Source organism: Lemur catta, chromosome 1 (assembly GCF_020740605.2).
Source record: "Lemur catta isolate mLemCat1 chromosome 1, mLemCat1.pri, whole genome shotgun sequence".
Taxonomy (NCBI): domain Eukaryota; kingdom Metazoa; phylum Chordata; class Mammalia; order Primates; family Lemuridae; genus Lemur; species Lemur catta.
In genome coordinates, this window is record NC_059128.1 from 94,670,193 (window position 1) to 94,690,549 (window position 20,357).

General features: G+C 35.9%; 1 protein-coding gene across 6 annotated transcripts in view; it reads right to left on the reverse strand.

The window, feature by feature from the left end:
• Nucleotides 1-20,357, reverse strand: part of CSNK1G1 (casein kinase 1 gamma 1) — a 163,207-nt gene that overhangs the window by 116,182 nt on the left and 26,668 nt on the right. The window lies entirely within an intron of this gene.

The following is a 20,357-nucleotide window of genomic DNA, read 5'->3' on the forward strand; positions in this document are numbered from 1 at the left end:
CCCTTAATTCTTTAGTGTCCAGTTGGGAAGCAGATAACACTGATACGTTATTAATAACATTGTACCAACATGTGATCTAAAGACTTCATATTAATATTAGCTCATTTATATTATCAATGACTATGTTAAATAGGTTTTATGAGTATTCCTACTGTACAGATAAGGAAATAGGTGATATGATAGGATAAAGGACTATTCAAAATTACATGGCTAGGTAGAGTTGAACCCCAGGTAGTCTGGATCCAGAGTCATTTTTTTCTTTTTTACTTTTCTACAACACATTTACATGTATACATTTCTAAAGACTACTTAAATCCTTGAACAAAAACAACACCTATGAAGAACTGAAATATTTCAGTCTATAAATACTCCTTTCCTGGCTAGGAAACCTCAAGTAACAAACACAATTCCATCTCATAAAGGAAGAAGGAATGGTTGTCCTCAACCACATTCAATTCTTTTCCTCCAGTTATGACTCAGGCACAAGAACACCTGCCTCTGTATGCAAAACCTCTCAAATTTCCAGTGTGGTAAGCAATTTCTTCACCATGTATAATTATTACAGCTTCCCTTGCCCAGGACAAGCAAAATTCTTCAGGGCATTCAGCTATGCCCTTTTCCAAAAACACTACTGCTCCTTCAGGCTCTGGCACAAATGAACCATGTTCTTCGCCCAAGTCATTTACTGAACATCTATTCTGGGTCCAGCATCAGAAGATAATGAGAGAAATTCAATGCTACCATCAATGCTTTCAGGGAGCTTACAACCTTTTTCTTCTCTTAGAATTTTTATTTTTGTTATTGATCATGTTTTTTGAGTATTATTTACACATAGATTCTTTTTTTTTTTTTTTTTTTTTTTTGAGACAGAGTCTCACTCTGTTGCCCAGGCTAGAGTGCTGTGGCATCAGCCTAGCTCACAGCAACCTCAAACTCCTGGGCTCAAGCAATCCAATTGCCTCAGCCTCCTAAGTAGCTGGGACTACAGGCATGTGCCACCATGCCTGGCTGATTTTTTCTACATGTATTTTTAGCTGTCTGTATAATTTCTTTCTATTTTTAGTAGAGATGGGGTCTCACTCTTGCTCAGGCTGGTCTCAAACTTCTGAGTACACATAGATTCTTACACCACTGTTGCACAAACATGACCTTCAGTGTAGTATTCAATAATTGTGTGGACAGCCAGCCTCCTTTTTCGTCCTGATCTCAGGGAGAAAGTTTTCATTACTTCACTACTATTATGAAAGTTTACTCTACAATTTTTATAAACAGCCTTTATCAGATTAAGTTCCTTTTTATTCCTATTGTGAAGGTTTTTCCTTACTATTACGAATTGTCAGTGAATACTATCATATACTTTTTCTGTATCCATTGAAATGATCAGATGGTTTCTCTATTTTTATTAATGTGAACCACATTTCATATCTGTTTCAAAAACAATTTTTGAATTGGGAAATTTCAAACTTGACCGATCTTTAGCCCACAACTAGTACAATTGATTTCTCTTGAGTTTGTTTACCTGGTATACTTATCTCATCAGCTTCTCTAGTTGGTTCATTCATTTCACTACCTGACATGGATGGGCAAGGAGCTAGAGCCTTAAGGAACTAGTACATTGCTAAGAAAAGAATTTTATGACATTGCTGCCCATTTTTCCTACCTTATGCCTTCACCTCGAAATCTTGTCCAAGTTCGATGGGAAATTCCTTCATGGAGAAGTGAGCCAATTATGATATTAAAAAATTTTATCAAAGAGGTGGGAAAATATATGTAAATATTTTTACAAATAAATCATATATAGTTTCTTTAATGGCCTTGCTATTGTGGCCTTAAGACACAATTGAACCACATACCTAACTTTCTTCTCCCTGTGACATATTAGTATGGGCTTTAAACATTATATAGCACTAACAAAACAGTGTATGGTCCTCTTGCAAATGATTGTTTTTCCATCTGGTCCAAATAATATTGTTCCTGGAAATTAAGGCTATTATCTGACTTTCGTCACTCTGATGAAGTTTTCTTTGTAACTTTTGCTTTAGTATTATTTTTATTTTTATTAATTCATTATACTATAATCTTTTGGGAAAGGGTAAGGTTGAAGAGCTGGTGGGTATTAACTTGTATTTATAACATCATCCTTTCTCACTACTCCACTTGACTAGTGTTAAACAAATACATAAAATATAACATCATCTTTACAGGAGAACTAAATAGTTCTCAAAGTGTAAATAATTTGCACAAATGTAGATGTATCCAGGTTCAAATTTACTATGAAGCTGGATAAAACCTGGTTTTATTCACATTCTCACCCATTAGACTTTGAGTTGACTTCTTGTTACTTCATGAAATTTATTACATTAGATTTCTTTGTCAAGTACATATATCTTTCAACTATTACTAAAATAAATCTACTCTCAAAGGATAAAAATCTAACATCCTGAGACTATATAAAAGAAATACATCACCGTTTTATTTTTCAAAAATATTTTGAGTAGCACCTTTAGAATAAGTGATCTCTTGAGGTGATTGCCTTAAAGAAGTCATACTTGTGTGGATTTTAAATTATTATACGCTTTGTTTCAAAATTAGTTGAATTTATCATGCGTATCCCCCGTATTTATGTAACAGACATAAAATAATACCTTTCCCTTACATAAATAAAAGCATAAAGAGAAACAGTGATGCTTGTAATCTCAGCTACTTGGGAGGCTGAGGCAGGAGGATTGCTTAAGCCCAGGACTTTGAGAGCAGCTTGTGCAACACAGTGAGATCTCATCTAAAAAGTAACAGCAAGGGCCAGGCATAGTGGCTCACATCTGTAATTCCAGCACTTTGGGAGGCTGAGGCAGGAGGACTGCTTAAGGCTAGGAGTTTGAGATCAGCAAGGACAACATAGGGATCCCTGTCTCTACAAAAAAATTTAAAAATTAGCTGAGCATGGGGGTGTAAACCTGTAGTCCCAGCTGCTCAAGAGGCTGAGGTAGGAAGATCGCTTGATTCTAGGAGTTCAAGGTTACAGTGAGCTTTGATCTTGCCACTGCACTCCAACCCAGGAAACAGAGCGAGACACTGTCTCAAAATAAAATTTAAAAAATAATAAAATTTTAAAAGTAAAAACATTTAAAAAAGGAAAATATGCTTGTCTGAAAGGCTTTAAAAAAAAAATGAGTGATGGCCTAAGTAGACCAGGGCTTTTACTTATTCTCCAGATAATTCGACTGAAACAGGTACACGTCAAGAGACAACTTCATTAATGCAAAGGTTGCAATGCTGAGGGCAACATATTGAATGTAATGAGTCATGACTACTGGGAAGGTATACAGTGGTCAAGTGAACAAACGGGTGTCCTATGCAAAAAGCAGAGCTCTCTCTCTGCTCCTGCTGAGTTTTGTCACCTAAGAATATGTTGCCAGCTCCAATTTTTCAAGAGTTGCTAAACAATGAAATATTAATAAAATTACCCAGTTTTTATATGTTGGCAATTTAAAAAAATTTTAAACACTGTCCAAGCCACCAATTTGTAACCTCTGGGCTAAAAACCTTAAAAGTGAAATATGGCTTTTAAATGTCTTTAGCATAATCTATGTTGCCAAAACAAGGAGAGGAACTCACAAAACAAGAAAAAAGACCTTATTCACCCTAGCAATAATAAGTCTTAATATGAAATTAAAGAGTGTGAGATAATTATAATGCTTTCTATAGAGAAGTTCAGAATAGTATGATTAGTATTGTTAACCAGATAAATATAATTCATTTCATTTTCTTTCTCAAGGGAAAATACCTATGTCTCAATTTGAAATCCAAAAAAGAACAATTTAATGTATCATTCTAAGGAAATGAGCAGCATTCAAAATAAAAGCTTATTCAGCTGGGCACAGTGGCTCATTCCTGTAATCCTAACACTTTGGGAGGCCAAGGTGAGAGGATTAAGGTCAGGACTTCGAGATCAGCCTGAGCAAGAGCGAGACCCCATCTCTTTCAAAAAATAGAAAAATTAGCCAGGTGGGGTGGTGTGCACCTGTAGTCCTAGCATAATTAGGAAGGCTGAGGGAGGAGGATCACTTGAGCCTAGGAGTTTGAGGTTGTAGTGAGCTATGATGATGCCACTGCATTCTGACCAGGGCAACAGAGCAATACTTGGTCTTAAATAAATAAATACATACATAAATGCTTATTCCACATTGAGATGATGGAAGCATTTATATGACAAAGAAATAGTTTTATAATTAAAGGCAAAAGGTTGTATCACATAAAATTACTAACAGTCCCTGGGCTACACGATGATGTGAATATAGCTGCTTCTGATATTGCACTAAAATAAGGCTATGTACAATGTAAACTTCAGCTAAAAGTGCCTAAAGACCTAACACAAATATTGGTAAAGTTTTCCAATTATGAAACAACCATATCGTTAAACTTTTCTTGAGCAAATAAGGCAGGCAGTGGAGGTGGTGAAGGAGGAGGGGGAGTTGGGGTCATTATGATTTTAGACATAAAGCCTGAATTCTTGTTCTATAGTTCCCATTAAGCTATTGATAAATCACAAAAGGCAGTAACAAATCTCACTAGAGTGCCTGGTAGGGTCTAATTAGATATTATGTAACATTTTACTATATTTTTATTCTTTTTTCTTAACTAAATTACCCTGTGTAGTGAAAGTAGTAAATTATCTCTTGCCTTCTGAAATCCTTATTCTATAATGTTTTTCTCATAGAGCATAAAATCTTATTATAACTTGAATCTTCCCATATTCATTTCTCTTTCCTAGTTTTATGCATGAATTAGCAACAAAGTCATTTGGTTCTTTCTCCCAAAGGTGCCCAATAGCTAAGCCTTTTTCCATTCAGGTACATATTATACTCTCACTTGGTACACGCAAAACAAGTTTTTTAAAGCCAGTTAGTTATTACAAAGCTTAAGATAGAACTCACTTTAATCATAGCACTGTAAAATGCATTACGCTTTTATGTTCCTCATGTTTTTGTCATGAATGAGTCTTCACTGTTCCACTGTCTGATATTTATTGGTAACTTGAAGAGCTGCTGTTGAAAATCTGCTATGCCATTGAATATAAGTACTATTCTATTTTTATTTAACTTTTGTCCAGTCTCAAAGAACTATTTATTCATCACTGACTACACTCAAAACATATTATGTCATTAAATATGAAATGCCCAATTTCTAATCAAAAGTTTAGTTTATTTTAGCTCAAACAAGAAGCAGTACAATTAACTGAGGTATGTGCCTAAACTATCAACACAGTATTGCCATCTTAACATTAGTTTATTTATGCCAGCAACGAAGAAGCCTGGAGAGTGAGTGGCGATGAAAAACGCATTTTCCACAGCCTGTTGAGAACTGAATATTTTTCCTTGCAAGAAGTAGTCCAAAGCCTCGAAGAGGTGATAGTCAGTTGGTACAAAGTCTGGTTGATATGGTGGATGACAGAGAGTTTCCAAGTCCAGCTACTGTAGTTTGAGCAGCATTGTTTGTGCAACATGTGGTTTAGCGTTGTCGTGCAAGAGGATTAGCCTATCTCTATGGACCAATCTCAGCTGCTTCATTGCAAGCATCCTCATCATTTCCTGCAATTGGCTGCAGTAGACATCTGCTGTAATCAACTGACCAAGTTTCATGAACCCATAGTAGATAATACCAGCGCTAGACCACCAAACAGACACCATTAGCTTTTTTTGATGAATATTCAGTTTGGGACTGTGTTTTGGCACTTCATCTTTAGCCAATTATCATGCTGAATGCCTGAAATTGTCCGAAAGAATCCATTTTTCATCACACATAACAATATGGTGTAGAAATGGTTTGCCTTTATGTCATGACAGCAAAGAAAGGCAAGTTTCAAGATGATTTCTCTTCTGATGATTGTTTAATTCATGTGGTACCCATCTATCCAGCTTGTTTACCTTGCCCATTTGTTTCAAATGGTCCAATTTGGAATAGTAATGTCAAACCTTGCTGCTAATTCACACATAGGTTGAGATGGATTCACTTCCACTTACATCATTATCTACCTTGGTCTCAAGTCACCCACATGGCTTATTTCCAAGATCAAAATCACCAAAATGGAACTTCTCAAACCATTGAATGTACTGTGCATTCATTAGCACATCCTTCCCAAACACTTTGTTGATATTTCGAGCTGTCTGTGCTGCAATGGTTCCACGATGGAACTCATATTCAAAAATAACATGAATTTTTGACTTATCCATGGTTTCACAAAATTGGTCTAAAAAAAAAGTTGAAAGATAATCACAAGCCAAAACATGTTTTTGAAAGAATAAGGATGTACCTTCATAAGAAAAAACAAAAAAAAAAGTAGGGTCAAAGTGAAATGTGAGAGATTGCAACTGTCAAACTTAGTACTTAAGGAAATCGGACATTCCATACTTAATAAGCTAAAACTTCAGGAAATCAGACATTTCATACTTAATATAAGCAATTTCACCTCCAATTGACAGTTGCAATCTCTCACATTTCACTTTGACCCTACTTTTTTTTTGTTTTTTCTTATGAAGGTACATCCTTATTCTTTCAAAAGCACGTTTTGGCTTGTGATTATCATAGGGAGGATTTCACCTCCCAGACTGAAATGTTTAAAGTTGTTTTTTAATAACTCATCCTGAATTATTTTTATTTATTTTTTATTATTTTTTGTAGAGACCAGGGGTGTGGGTGGGGGTGGTCCTCCCTATGATGCCCAGGCTGGTCTTGAACTCCTGACCTGAAGTGACCCACCCATCTCAGCCTCCAAGGTGCTGGGATTACAGGCATGAACCATCACGCCCAGAAAATGTTTAAAGTTATATTTACTCCCCTCTTTCCTTCAAAGGGCCATTATCTGCTTGTTCCCTCACTTTATAGCTTATGTGGCAATGCAAAAGGAATAGATTCCTTCCTGGTGTTTTTTGTTTTTTGTTTTTATGAGATAGAGCAAAACCCCATCTGTCACCCAGGTGGGAGTGCAGTGGCACTTCATTGCTGCCTTGAACTGCTAGGTTCAAGTGATCCTCCCACCTCAGCCTCCTGAGTAGCTGGAATTACAGGCACGAGCCACTGCACCCAGCAGATTTCTTCTAGTATTCTTAATAGAAAGCCATTCTTTTCCCAGAAGATTTATTATTTTCTTCATATACATCATAGGACATAAGGAAAAACTAAAAATAGTTTGCTTTAAGACATGTCACACTGTAAAACAATGACAACTATAACTTCTAAAATATATTGGGCCTTTATGACCTAGGTACTCTTCAGGTGCTTTAAATATACTAATCCATTAAATCCTTCCATAACCCTATGAGATAGTAGTATTTTTACTAAAAATCCTCATTTCACAGATGAGGAAACCAAGTAAGGGGCATAACATCACAAAACTAGAAAGCAGTAGAGCCAGGACACTTAGCAGCTGACTCAAAACCCCCTGACTTAACAATAATGTTATACTGATTACTCAAACTTATAACCAGAGGAGCATATAGTTGTCCTAAGACCGCATATTCTTGTGGTCTGAGATTACAAAGGAACCCCACGCAACTTATTCAGTGGTTCTTAAGATCCACTGCTAGCCAAGCGTGGTGGCTCATGCCTGTAATCCTAGCACTCTGGGAGGCCAAGGCAGGAGGATCGCTTGAGGTCAGTAGTTCAAGAACAGCCTGAGCAAGAGTGAGACCCCATCTCTACTAAAAAAAAAAAAAAAAAAATTAGCTGGCCAACTAAAAATAGAAACAAAAAATTAGCAAGGTGTGGTGGCGAGTGCCTGTAGTCCCAGCTACTTGGGAGGCTGAGGCAAGAGGATCCCTTGAACCCAGGAGTTTGAGGTTGCTGTGAGCTAGGCTGATGCCACAGCACTCTAGCCTGGCAACAAAGCCAGACTGTCTTAAAAAAAAAAAAAAATTGCTGACTGCGACTTCATCACAAGTAAATTTATGCTTTTAGGAAATATGAGTACATTTTCGTATATAAATACATTTCAACTTTTTGTCAATAGGATGCTGCTAAATGAACATGTACTGTACAGTGAAATTTATTACCATACAGTCCAATGCTCTGTAATGTGTGTTAGCAGGATAACTTCTGAACACATAAAAGCATTGAACCCTGAGAACTTGATTAATATGAGATTTACTACAGGACTCTTTGGGTCCTTCCAATTTTTGTAATATATGGATAGTGGACACTTTTCCTGTAATCATCCCCTACAGCTATATAGTAATAAAATAAAACAAAAGTATTTATTTTAAGGAGAATGGTGCAACATGAATTCAAGCAGTCCTCCACGAAATTTTACCTTCACTGGGCTATGGCTACAGTTACATTTTCTCACTCAGAAGTGGCATAGCGCAGACTTCTATTTGAATTCTACAAATGTATATGATCAGCTTTAAACTTCATCTTTCATTTTCAGTGAAGATAACTCCAAATTCTTTCACTTGGAGGAGGTGTAGGTGGGGAGCTAAAGCCTAAAAACCATCCACATATCCTGACAGCTGTTAGTACTGCATTACTCTCATATTATAATGGCTTACCTCATAGGAAGAAAAACTATAGCTCCACAATCATAAAAGATTATCTAATCATTTCTATAATAAATTTATTAAAAATTGCAAAGAACTAGATTTACAACTACTTTAAATTAAGTTTTGAAAGCTCCATAATTGTAACTACCTTTAACTACTATAACTTTAGGGTTTAACTCACATCTCTGAATTTTTATAGTAATAAAAGCAAGCATCTTTGAATGCCTATGGCATATCAGGTACCATACAAGACACTTCACCTGGGTTATCTATTTAACATCTATCCTATGATAGTTATTATCCTCACTTTACACAAAACAGAAATAAGGTTTAGAGAGATGAAGTAATTTGCCAAACATTACATATTTAATAAATGACAATGAGAGAATTCAAACTGATATATGTCCTGATTCCGAAGCTCCTACCCACATCATGTCATATCTCATTACATCATACCACATCTCATTCAAAGTAAATGAAAACCTTTGCACCCCAGTGTTCAATGAGTTTTACTGTTTTAAGACATGGGCTGCAAAAAGAAAATATTTTTAATATGATCATAAAAACAAAGATTTTGCTTTTATGCTTATTTTTAAAGTTACATAACAATTATCAACTTATAAATACATTAACTTACACACATTAAAGCCAACTGATCTGATAAACACAATTTATACTGATTTACAGGCCTTAAAAATTTCAGTATCATAGATATCATAGGAGTAGGAAATGTATCTTTATTTTCAGAGGTTATATACTCAGCTTTAAACATGAGCTAGTATTACTTGGGAAGGAGAGAATAAAGAAATCCTAATATGTTTATCTCAGGAATAAAACAAAAGAATACTATTTTCTGCTGGGCACAGTGGCTTGTGCCTGTAATTCCAGTTACTTGGGAGGCTGAGGTAGGAAGACTGCTTGAGGCCAGGAGTTTGAGACCAGCCTGGGCAACATAGTAAGACCCCCATCTCTCAAAAAAAGAGATTGAAAAAAAAAAAATTAGCTGGGCGTGGTAGTGTGCACCTGTAGTCTCAACTACTCAGGAGGCTAAGGCAGGAGGATCGCTTGAACCCAGGAGTTCAGTGCTGCAGTCAGCTATGATTGTGCCACTGCACTTCAGATTGGGCAACACAGTATGGACCCTGTCTCTAAAGAAACTTTTTTAAAAGTTTTTTTTAATTAAAAAAAAATACTACTTCTAAGAGTATTTTATCCAGAAGCTTGAAACAGGTACTTTTAATTTCAAACTAAGGCAATAAAACACACAAAACTTGAACTATTGAAATCTTTATCTACTTTAACAGATAACAGTAGTCAAACTTACTTCACTCCTATAATTAACTGGTTTTCTCTAACTTAGATAAGCCTAGAGACCACATATTATTTCCATCTTTGATTTCCCTAATGATACTTTCAGAAGAGTTAATACAAAAAGTCAGATTATTAGTTTATTTTAAAAGTATTGCTCACAATCTACAAAGAAAATGAAAATTTGTTTCAAATACTTCTACCTGCCATTTCAGAATACATCCTGTGTGAGAAGGGTAATGCAACATTAGGCTTACAGGAAAAATTTATTTCAATACCTAGTAAAGGGTTTTCTTTTTCTACCTCGCTAAGATTTTTTTCAAGCTAGGTTGTGCTAACCTAACAATGAAATCATAAGTTTCTCTGAACAGACAGCTTTTCCTCCATACTCAAGGAAAATAAATAATATAACAATCATGATAAAGCTGGTCTTGAGGAGTACAAACACCCCTCACTGGCATAAAGAGCCACAAGTCCTTAATCCTCATTTTTCTTTCAATTACTATTTTTAAAAAATTATTAAATAATGGCTTTGATAACTGCAGTTTGGTAACAGAGGTACAATCAACATGACTGGCTACAGAACACCTAAAGGCAGCCTTGATGACTGTCCCAAATAACTACTGGCTTGAGTTCTGCATTAACTGCCTTATCACTACCTACTTCCTAAAAGAACCAGTATGTTTCTTCTACAGATATTTACCTTGTGATTGAGGATTTTAACTTTTGAGCTTAATAATAAGCAATATTTCACCTAATTATTACCTTAAAAAAAAACCCTATTACAAGTTTAGTAGTATAAAATCTTTCCAATACTGATGGGAACAATTAGAATTTCAACCCTTTCTATTGATAGAGAGAATATCAGATTGTCACAAAAACTATAACCTGATTTGAGTTTCTCCAATATTAAGAGTCAACTTATTCCTACTGTTGTTCCTGTCTTGTCCTAAACTTGCTCAAAAACTTAAGGATAGGGAGAAAATAAAAATTACTTGCAACAGGCCTATAAGCTCTTTCAATGTAAGTGCAAATTTTTCCTGTTTGTCACTGTACCCCAGTGCTAATGCTAAGCCTAATACATAGAAGTTGCTCAATAAATTTATGATACATGAATGAATAACATTAACCTTAGTTCATACAACCATCTATCACTATACTAAATGCAGCTATTTTTACCTGTCTACCAAACTGGACTGTGGAACTCTATGAAACCAAGGACTGCTGTCTTACTTATTTATATACCTGTAGTGTCAAGCACTGTACCCAAAACAAAGTAAATAAATATGAAATTGAATTATTTTCAATTAACTGAAATTTACTTGACAAATGCTTTCAATTAACTAGATCCTATCCCCCTCATTTCATTATTTATTCTAATCACGAGAAAATTACAAAAAACCACAATATACCCCAAACCCATAACCCACACTCTACACACTTCCTTTCTTTCTTCCCTTCTTTGTTTAAGCCCAGCAAGTCTATGGGAGTCAGCATAAATGCTACCTGTGCTCGGTACTTACCTATGTCACTGAATATGTTCAACTGATACATTTTAAAAATAATTTTTAAGGTGAAAATGTAGATTAAAAAGAATTGATAGTTAACAAACTAGAAAACATCTATAACCAATGAAAACCTCACTTCTATTAAAGAGGAAGTTTACTTTTACTCACAAGTTAGTAACAGTTCTATGGAAAACTCAGTTTCAGTTATAGACCTATAGAAAAACCATCCAATCAAGTGATCCAAAAATTTTAACTAGTAAGATGATTTATATTACTAACAATCCTTAGAACTTGTGGACTTCTGGATAAAATGTTTATACATATATATTTTATTTATATGTATCTTTTTAATACATATTTGCAATTTTCTGATTATAGAAACACATGCTTCTTGTTTTAAAAAATAAGAACTCACAGAAACACATGATACAAAAAGCGAAAAGTGAAATCTCACCACCAAAGAAAACTTCTGACAAGTTTTGTCCAATCATATGCTAACATTTTTGTTTATTGTAGCAAAATAATATTTATAATTCAACCATCTATAAACATACAACTCAGTGACATTTAATATATTCACGATATTGTGTAACAGTCACCACTATCTATATCTAAAATCTTTTCATCATCCTCAACATTAACTCTGTGCTATTGAATAATAGCTCCCCATTTCTCTGCCCCTTCAGCCTCTGGTCACCTCTATTCTACTTTGGGTCTCTACGAATTTGCCTATTCTAGGTACTATGTATAAGTGAAACCATACAATATCTGTCCTTCTATTCATAAGTCTGACTTATTTTACTAAACATGTTTTCAAGATCCATTCATGTTACAGCATGTGTCAGAATTTCCTCCTTTCTAAGGCTGAATAACATTCCATTGAATGTATATACCACATTTTGTCTACCCACTCATCTATCAATGGATACTTAGGTTGTTTCTGCCTTTTGGCCTCTGTGAATAATGCTGCTGTGAAAGCGTTGTACAAATATCTGTTCAAAACCCTGTTTTCAATTCTTTTGTATATATGCCTAGGAGTGGAATTGCTGGGTCACATGATAGTTCTGTTTAACCTACTGAGAAACTGCCAAACTTTTCCACAGTGGCTGTACCATCTTACATTCCCACCAGCAATACACAAGCATTCCACTTTCTCCACATCCTCACCAACACTTGTTATTTTCTGTATGTGTGTGTGGTTTTTTTTTTAAATAATAGCCATCCTAATGGGTATGAAGTGGTACTTAGTATGATTAGGGCTCTTACAGATGTAAATGAAGTATTGGGGATATAAGCAAGCATTAAACAAGGGATATCTTACAACTTGGTGGTTAAAAATACTCACAAGAAGAGAAGAGATTTAAACTGGAGGGTACTGGGGGGTTCTGGGGAAAAAAGTTAAATATAAGAAGGGAGAGAAAGGAGTTTGAAGGAAAAGAACTAGCAGTTACAAAGGGATTCAATCAAGAGAATGTGGGCCGGGCGCGGTGGCTCACGCCTGTAATCCTAACACTCTGGGAGGCCGAGGCGGGTGGATCGCTCGAGGTCAGGAGTTCGAGACCAGCCTGAGCAAGAGTGAGACCCCATCTCTACTAAAAATAGAAATAAATTATCTGGCCAACTAAAAATAATATATAGAAAAAATTAGCCGGGCATGGTGGCACATGCCTGTAGTCCCAGCTACTCGGGAGGCTGAGGCAGTAGGATCGCTTAAGCCCAGGAGTTTGAGGTTGCTGTGAGCTAGGCTGATGCCACGGCACTCACTCTAGCCCAGGCAACAGAGCGAGACTTTGTCTTAAAAAAAAAAAAAATCAAGAGAATGTGGTGTCTAGTACAGTGGTTCTCAAAGCATGGTCCCTAGGTCAGCAGCATAAACATCACCTAGTAATTTGTTGAAAACGGCAATTTAAGGGCTCTATCCTAGATCGGTTGAATTAGAAACTCTAGGGGTGAGGCACAGCAATCTGTGTTTTAACAAACTCTCCAGATAATTCTCATACACACTAAAGATTTAGAACCATTGGTCTCCTCTGATCAAGGAACTGTAATTATGTCATTAAGATTAAAGCAAAGGAAGCAGAAAGAGCAGTAGTGTCCACTGACCACTGTCAGAAGTTAAACTGCACAGCGCTTTGTATGCTAATATTAAATCAGGAGGAGCCACTGACAGTTCTCAACTTCTGGGACTTTTTTGCACTCTTAATTACTACTGCCCTCAACAACTAGAGAATACATATTCTCTTCAAGTTCTCAAAGAATATTTGTGAAACTTAACTATGTACTATGCCCAAGAACCACTAAGTTGTATCCACAAATCTTGATGTTACATTTCATTATCGTTCACTTTTAAGTACTATTATACGACCATCATGATTTCTTTTATAACCTCAAGAGTTATTTAGAGGTATATTTTTAAATTTCCAAAAATTTTTAAAAGTCACCTTTTAAAAAATTCAGTCCTAATTTAGCTTGCATTATCATCAGAGAAAGTAAATCTGTATAATAAATATCCTTTGAAATTTGTTGAGATTTTCAAGGGTAATTTTTAAGGTTGTTAAACAATCATCTCTTGCATTATCAGAAATTTTTGATACCACAAAACACTAATATCCATATAGTAGCAACTGTATGATGCTGATTCTTCAAAACTTGAGTACAATGCTTTATGTTCACCCTGTAGCTCAAGCTTGTTATGCTGTTTTAATGTTTAAAACTCCTATAATGATGGTGAATGTGTAAATTTCTCCTTGTGTTTGTAATTTTTGGCTTATGTATATTGAACCTGTGTTAGCTGGTACAAATAACTTTAGAATTCTAATATCGTTCTAGTAAACTGAACCTTTTATTATTATATGATGGGGCAGAGACTGCTGGTGGCCTTCCCAATATCAAGTTTGTCCCCTCCCTCAGTAAGCAAAGTCTAATTTTATTCTGGGCAGCAATGTGCTACCATAAAATACATTTCCTAACTGCCTTGCAGCAAAGGGCCAATGAAGTCGCTAAGTAGGACTTCCATTAAATCACTTTAAAAGATGGACTGATGGCTTGTATTTGCTCCACCCATCCACTCCCATCTTTCCTCCTACAAGCAATCTGTGAGAGTTGGTGATCCATCTTGGACCAGAAGGCAAGCCACATGCTAAAGATGGTAGCATAGAAACAGAGAGGTATACTGGGACCTTGATGACAAAATGAAACTTCCATAATCAGCCCTATACTGACAATTTCTAGGCTCTTTTTTGAGAGAGAAAAATAAAAGTCTTTAATGCACTGTTATTTCCATCTCTATCCAGCAGCAAAAAGCAATTCCCACTGAAACACTGCAATTATTTATAGTAATATTCCCTAACCTGCATTCTATTTTATTATACTAATTATATCAATTTTTGGTTAATATTTTGCCAAGTGTGTCATTTTCCATCCTTATACTTTCAACTTGCCTCTGTCCGAATATTAATCCCCTAAAAACATATGAGTTGCCTTATGGTTTTAAATACAGTCTGAGAATCTTTGTCTCTTAACTAGAGCATCTAATCCATTTATATTCATTATGATCACTTATATATTTAACATTATTTCTACCATATCTTTGTCCTGCTCTTTTGCTTATTTCTCACTCCTTTTTTCTCCATTAGAAGTCTCCCCTCTCCCATTCCATTTGCTTTCTACTACAACTTTTATACTCTCAAGGCTTACTCTAAAAATTTTTAAATGCACATTTAATTAACATATTCACTAGCACACTACAAAAAAATTTTTTTTTCTTTGGGACCATGGTGTTTTATTACAAAAATAGAATAAAAAATTAGAAAACAAAATGATCTTTTCTAATTTGGTGAAAAATTTAATGAAAAATGAAATTCACTTCTATTCATTTAATCCACGTTTTTAGAATTAATTTCTCAATATTAATTATAACAATAAGAACATCAACAAGATTTTCATGAACCAACTGCAGGGATTTGCCCAGGTTTTGTTTCATGAGGCCCAGGGTCAAAACTAACGTGAGTTAAATAACAACTCACATGGCAGTTAATGTGTTAAAGTTTAAAGTTAATCGGCATCTCTTATCCTTCCCTCATTCATTAGTCTGTATGTGGAATTCTGATTAGATGTTGTATGCTGCTGCAACAAATTAAGGTGTTTAATAGTAGGAAGACTTTTTTTAAGTATAGTTTCCCATATTACAGGAAATAAAGTAAATTGTACCTATTTTTAACTTATAATAAATGTAAGATGATGTTATGCCAACAGTTCTGAAATTATACTCTACCTGTACATTTCATTTCCTTACTCTTCTCTTCCTTGACCCCTTCAAAGTTCCTCTCTAAGGAGTTTCCTTTACCAAGTAACTGTAAGTACTACTTTCTAGTCTTTGCCACCCATTCCCAATATCTCTAAACTTTCTCAATATCCCTCATTTTTAAGATATGGCTTTACAGACTATACAAATATATTTATGAATATTTTTGAGACAAGGTCTCACTGTCACACAAGCTAGAATGTAGTGGCCAGATCATAGATCACTGCAACCTTGAACTCCTAGGCTCAATTGATCCTTCCGCCTTGGCTCCTCAAGTAGCTAAGACTATAGGCACATGCCACCACACTCAGCTAATTTTAAAAAAACTTTTTAGTAGAGATAGGGATCTCACTATGTTGCCAGGCTGGTCTCAAACTCCTGGCCTCAAGCAATCCTGCAGCTACAGCCTCCTAAAGTACTGGGATTACAAGCATGAGCCACCATACCCAGCAGATATTACTACTAAATAACAAAAATTAGGTATACTAACAGACAAAAGTGAAAAATGGAAAATAAAAATGATCTGCATGTTAGGGTGGTGACATTTTCATTTTCCTTTAATTTTTTAATTATTTTCATCATATTACTTATGCAATAAAATAAATACCACCACAATTTTAAACTGGCTATCTTCCCTTTTCCACCCTTGGTTAAAAAGTTATTCATACAAATACACTACTTAACACTACCCTATCAGCCATTCTCTCCTGTAATGTTTCAGGATGTTGGTAAATTTCTATGGGCAGCCAAACAAGAAACAGTCACTGCCGGCCGGGCGCAGTGGCTCATGTCTGTAATCCTACCACTCTGGTTAGGGAGGATTGATTGAGCTCAGGAGTTCGAGACCAATCTGAGGAAGAGGGAGATCCTCGTCTCTACTAAAAATGGAAAAAATTAGCCAGGCGACTAAAATTAGAAAAAGTTAGCTGGGTGTGGTGGTACTTGCCTATGGTCCCAGCTACTTGGTAGGCTAAAGCAGGAGGATCACTTGAGCCCACGAGTTGGAAGTTGCTGTGAGTTAGGCTGACACCACTGCACTCTAGCCTAGGCAACAGAGATAGACTCTGTCGCAAAAAAAAAAAAAAAGTCACTGTAAAGTCTGTCATGCTGTAGTTTTTATTTCAAAGCTACAGAAAGACACCTCACAGTTTGTGGCTGTCAGAAATCACCCAGAAATATATTTTATGATCAAAACCAATGCAATCCCAATATTGCAATCTATCAATGAAGGCAATTGGGCTGAAATCACTAACAAGTATAATAAATGAGTAATATTTCAATGCACCTCCTCTATAAAAAAGGAAGTTGGAAGCTGGGCATAGTAGCTCACACCTGTAATCCTAGCATTCTGTGAGGCCAAGGCGGGAAGATTGCTTGAACTCAGGAGTTTGAGACCAGCCTAAGCAAGAGCAAGACCCTGTCTCTACAAAACAGAAAAATTAGCAGGGCCTAGTGGCACGCGTCTGTAGTCCCAGCTACTGGGCAGGCTGAAATAGGAGGATCGCTTGCTTGAGCCCAGGAGTTTGAGGTTGCAGAGAGCTATGATGACGGCCACTGTACTCTAGCCCAGGTGACAGAGAAAGACTGTGTCTCAAAAAAAAAAAAAAGTTTGAATAGTTTCACAAGCTCAAGAGTAGAGAAAACATACCAACTTATAGACGGGTTCAAACGGTAAAGCAATGGGCTAAGAATCCAGGGAAACAGTAACCTCTGGCCATATCTCAATTTGTTTATTGGTAAAATAAGAATGACCACCGCACAAAAAGAACAAATCTGATGAGATGTGGGGCTACCTAACAGAGTGCTCTTTCCCGTCATTACTGTTCTTTCTGTAAACAGCTCCAAAGCAGCATGTAGGAAGGGGGACTAAAGATATCCACAACCTGTAAAAGGATCTCTCCTCCTATCCACCCAGAAAGTCAAGAAGTTTCTACTGTTTTTCTTGTGCCTCCACACCAAACTAACAGAATCCTGAAAAGAACGTGAATTTACTTGGCAGTTCACCTTTATTTATTACTATTGCACACAGACCCAGAAATTTCTCCCTTCCTTTCTTGTTTATATTGTTTCATTTTTGTTTTTGTTTTTTCTTTTTGTTTTTTTTAGAGACAGGGTGTTGCTCTGTCACCCAGGCTGGAGTGCAGTGGGTACAGTGGCCCAATGGTAGCTCACTATAACCTCAAACTTCTGAGCTCACTTGATCCTCCTGCCTCAGCCTCCCAAGTAGCCAGGACTACAGGCACATGCCACCACATCTGGCTAATTTTTTAATTTTTTGTAGAGATGCAGGTCTCACTATGTTACCCAGGCTGGTCTCAAACTCCTGGCCTCAAGCAATCCTCCAGCCTTGGCATCCCAGTGTGCTGGGATTACACTCATAAGCCATTGTGCTTGGCTTCTTCTTTTCTTTCTGTGACTCCACACTAAATTCACAAGAACCCAGTAAGTCTTCTGTATCTATGAGGAGCAGTAGTAAATAAAGATAAATTGGCAAACAAACCAATAACCAAAAATGCCTGCTTTTAGCCTCCAATCTAGATGATCAGAATAATTAGATGAAAAGTCTCCGACTGGGAAACAGCCCCTCAATTGAAAACCCAGTGAAAAACTAAAAAGATAATGTTTGAGAGAAGTAGATGTAGAAATACTACTAGGGCCTCAATGGGGGAAAAGTGCCACTAACTCTGTATTCAATACCACTACACAAAAATAATAGACATAAGTATCAGTTTCACTTTTAAATTTTAAAAGCACTGAGTAAAAAGGGTGTTTTTTCTTTAAAGCCAAGAAAGACCCAATGTAAAAAGAAACAACTGATTGGTCCATCACAAAGAAGCCAACAAAACAAACAAAAAACCCACAAAAAACATATTTTAGCATTGCTTTGTGAAGCATTAAGCGAAACCAAACCTCCTCTAGTAGCTTGCTAAGGAAGTGAAACTGAGGGAAAAAACCTAACACACCCACAGGATTCCCATGACTCTGAGCCAAATTCAATTATCAAGACACTGTAGTGAAACTCACAATTTTGTATATCTGGATAAATAAAAGTCCATGTCTAAATCAATGCTTTATAATTCTAGAACAGGAAAAATGTTACTCAAAAGGTAACTGATAGCCGGGCACAGGAGCTCATGCCTGAGGGCACAGGAGCTCATGCCTATAATTCCGGCTATACAGGAGGCTGAGGTGGGAGGTTCACTTGAGGTCAAGAGTTTAGAGACCAGCCTGGGCAACACAGAGACCTTGTCTTTATTAATAAAACAAACAAACAAACAAACAAAAAACCTCTGAATTTTACTTGCCCCTTTTCCTTTTATTCCACTTGCTAACAATCATAACTCACTTAAATCATTAGCTACATAAAATCTCTACTCTTAAAGACCAAAGAACAGTGTCTCATATATATGCCTAGGGGAAATGGAACACAATTAAAATAGAAAATGTAATGCTCCCTTTTAATGAATAGTCCAATAAAAGCATTAGCATATTGATCTTCAGACTAATCTTGTTTTCTCTTCCCCAACATCACTATTACCTACCTAACCTTTCTACTTCTCCATAATTAATTTTCATCTTGTGCCACCTTATAAGCTACTCCTGACTTACCAACCACAATCCATCAATCCATCTAACCAAATAATTTTTTAAAAATACATATGCAGATATATATGCCAAATTTTATCTGTGCATAGCTATAAACATCTTTAAGTGTAATAACCCCTCATTAGCCTAATCATTAGGAAATTATGTCTTGAATAAACAAATTTGCTAGAAAATTGAAGTTAATTCTTTTAAACCCCAAAACTAAGTTTAAGATGTACTATACTTTATACTTAATCAGAAGCCACAATAAAAATAATTTAACAAATAGTCTAAGCCAATTCAATAAAATATGAAAAAGAAATGGGATATACAAATATTACAAAGGAAGACATAAAAATTTTAAAACATTTTTCTCAAGCATGGACTCTTAGGCAGCCAAACACAGGACATTATGTGAAATTTAACGTTATTGGATGATGGAGATCAATCACGGTGTTGTTCTAAAAAAAGATGATGTCCTCAAGCCCTAATAAAGCATATAAGGTGAAATGCTACTCTACTGAAACCCCTGGCTATACTTTTTTCCTTTCTATTGTACAAAAAGTTACTTTTTGCTGTTATTGGTATGCTCAGTTCTAGCACACCTTCCATCCTTGTTTTCTGATTTGGCTCCTTTAATTTATTGTGAGTTATAACCAAACCTGTTAATAAAGTTATGTAAAGTTCAAGTGTCTATTCTCCTGGAAGCTTCAGAAGTACACCCTTGAAAAAAGTGTGTGAGTTTTAGAGTTCAGATTTTTATAGAATAGGAACTTCCTAGTCTACACTCAAGTTCTCAGCCATTTATACACATAAGAGCTTTCTAGGGAAATAAAACTATAAGAGTTCCTACGTGTGAAAAATATGGTTAGATAAAGATGGACCACTTTATTTCATAATTGGGTCAAATAGAGCAGATCCAGGAGTAGTCAATAAAGACGTGTGATTTCTCTATCAAAAATGATCAGTGTGGCCACGTTTGATGGCTCACACCTGTAATCCCAGCACTTTGGGAGGACAAAGCAGAAGGATCACTTGAGACCAGGAGTTTGAGACCAGACTGGGTAATATAGTAAGAACCCATCTCTACAAAAAAATTTAAAAATTAGTTGGGGTCAG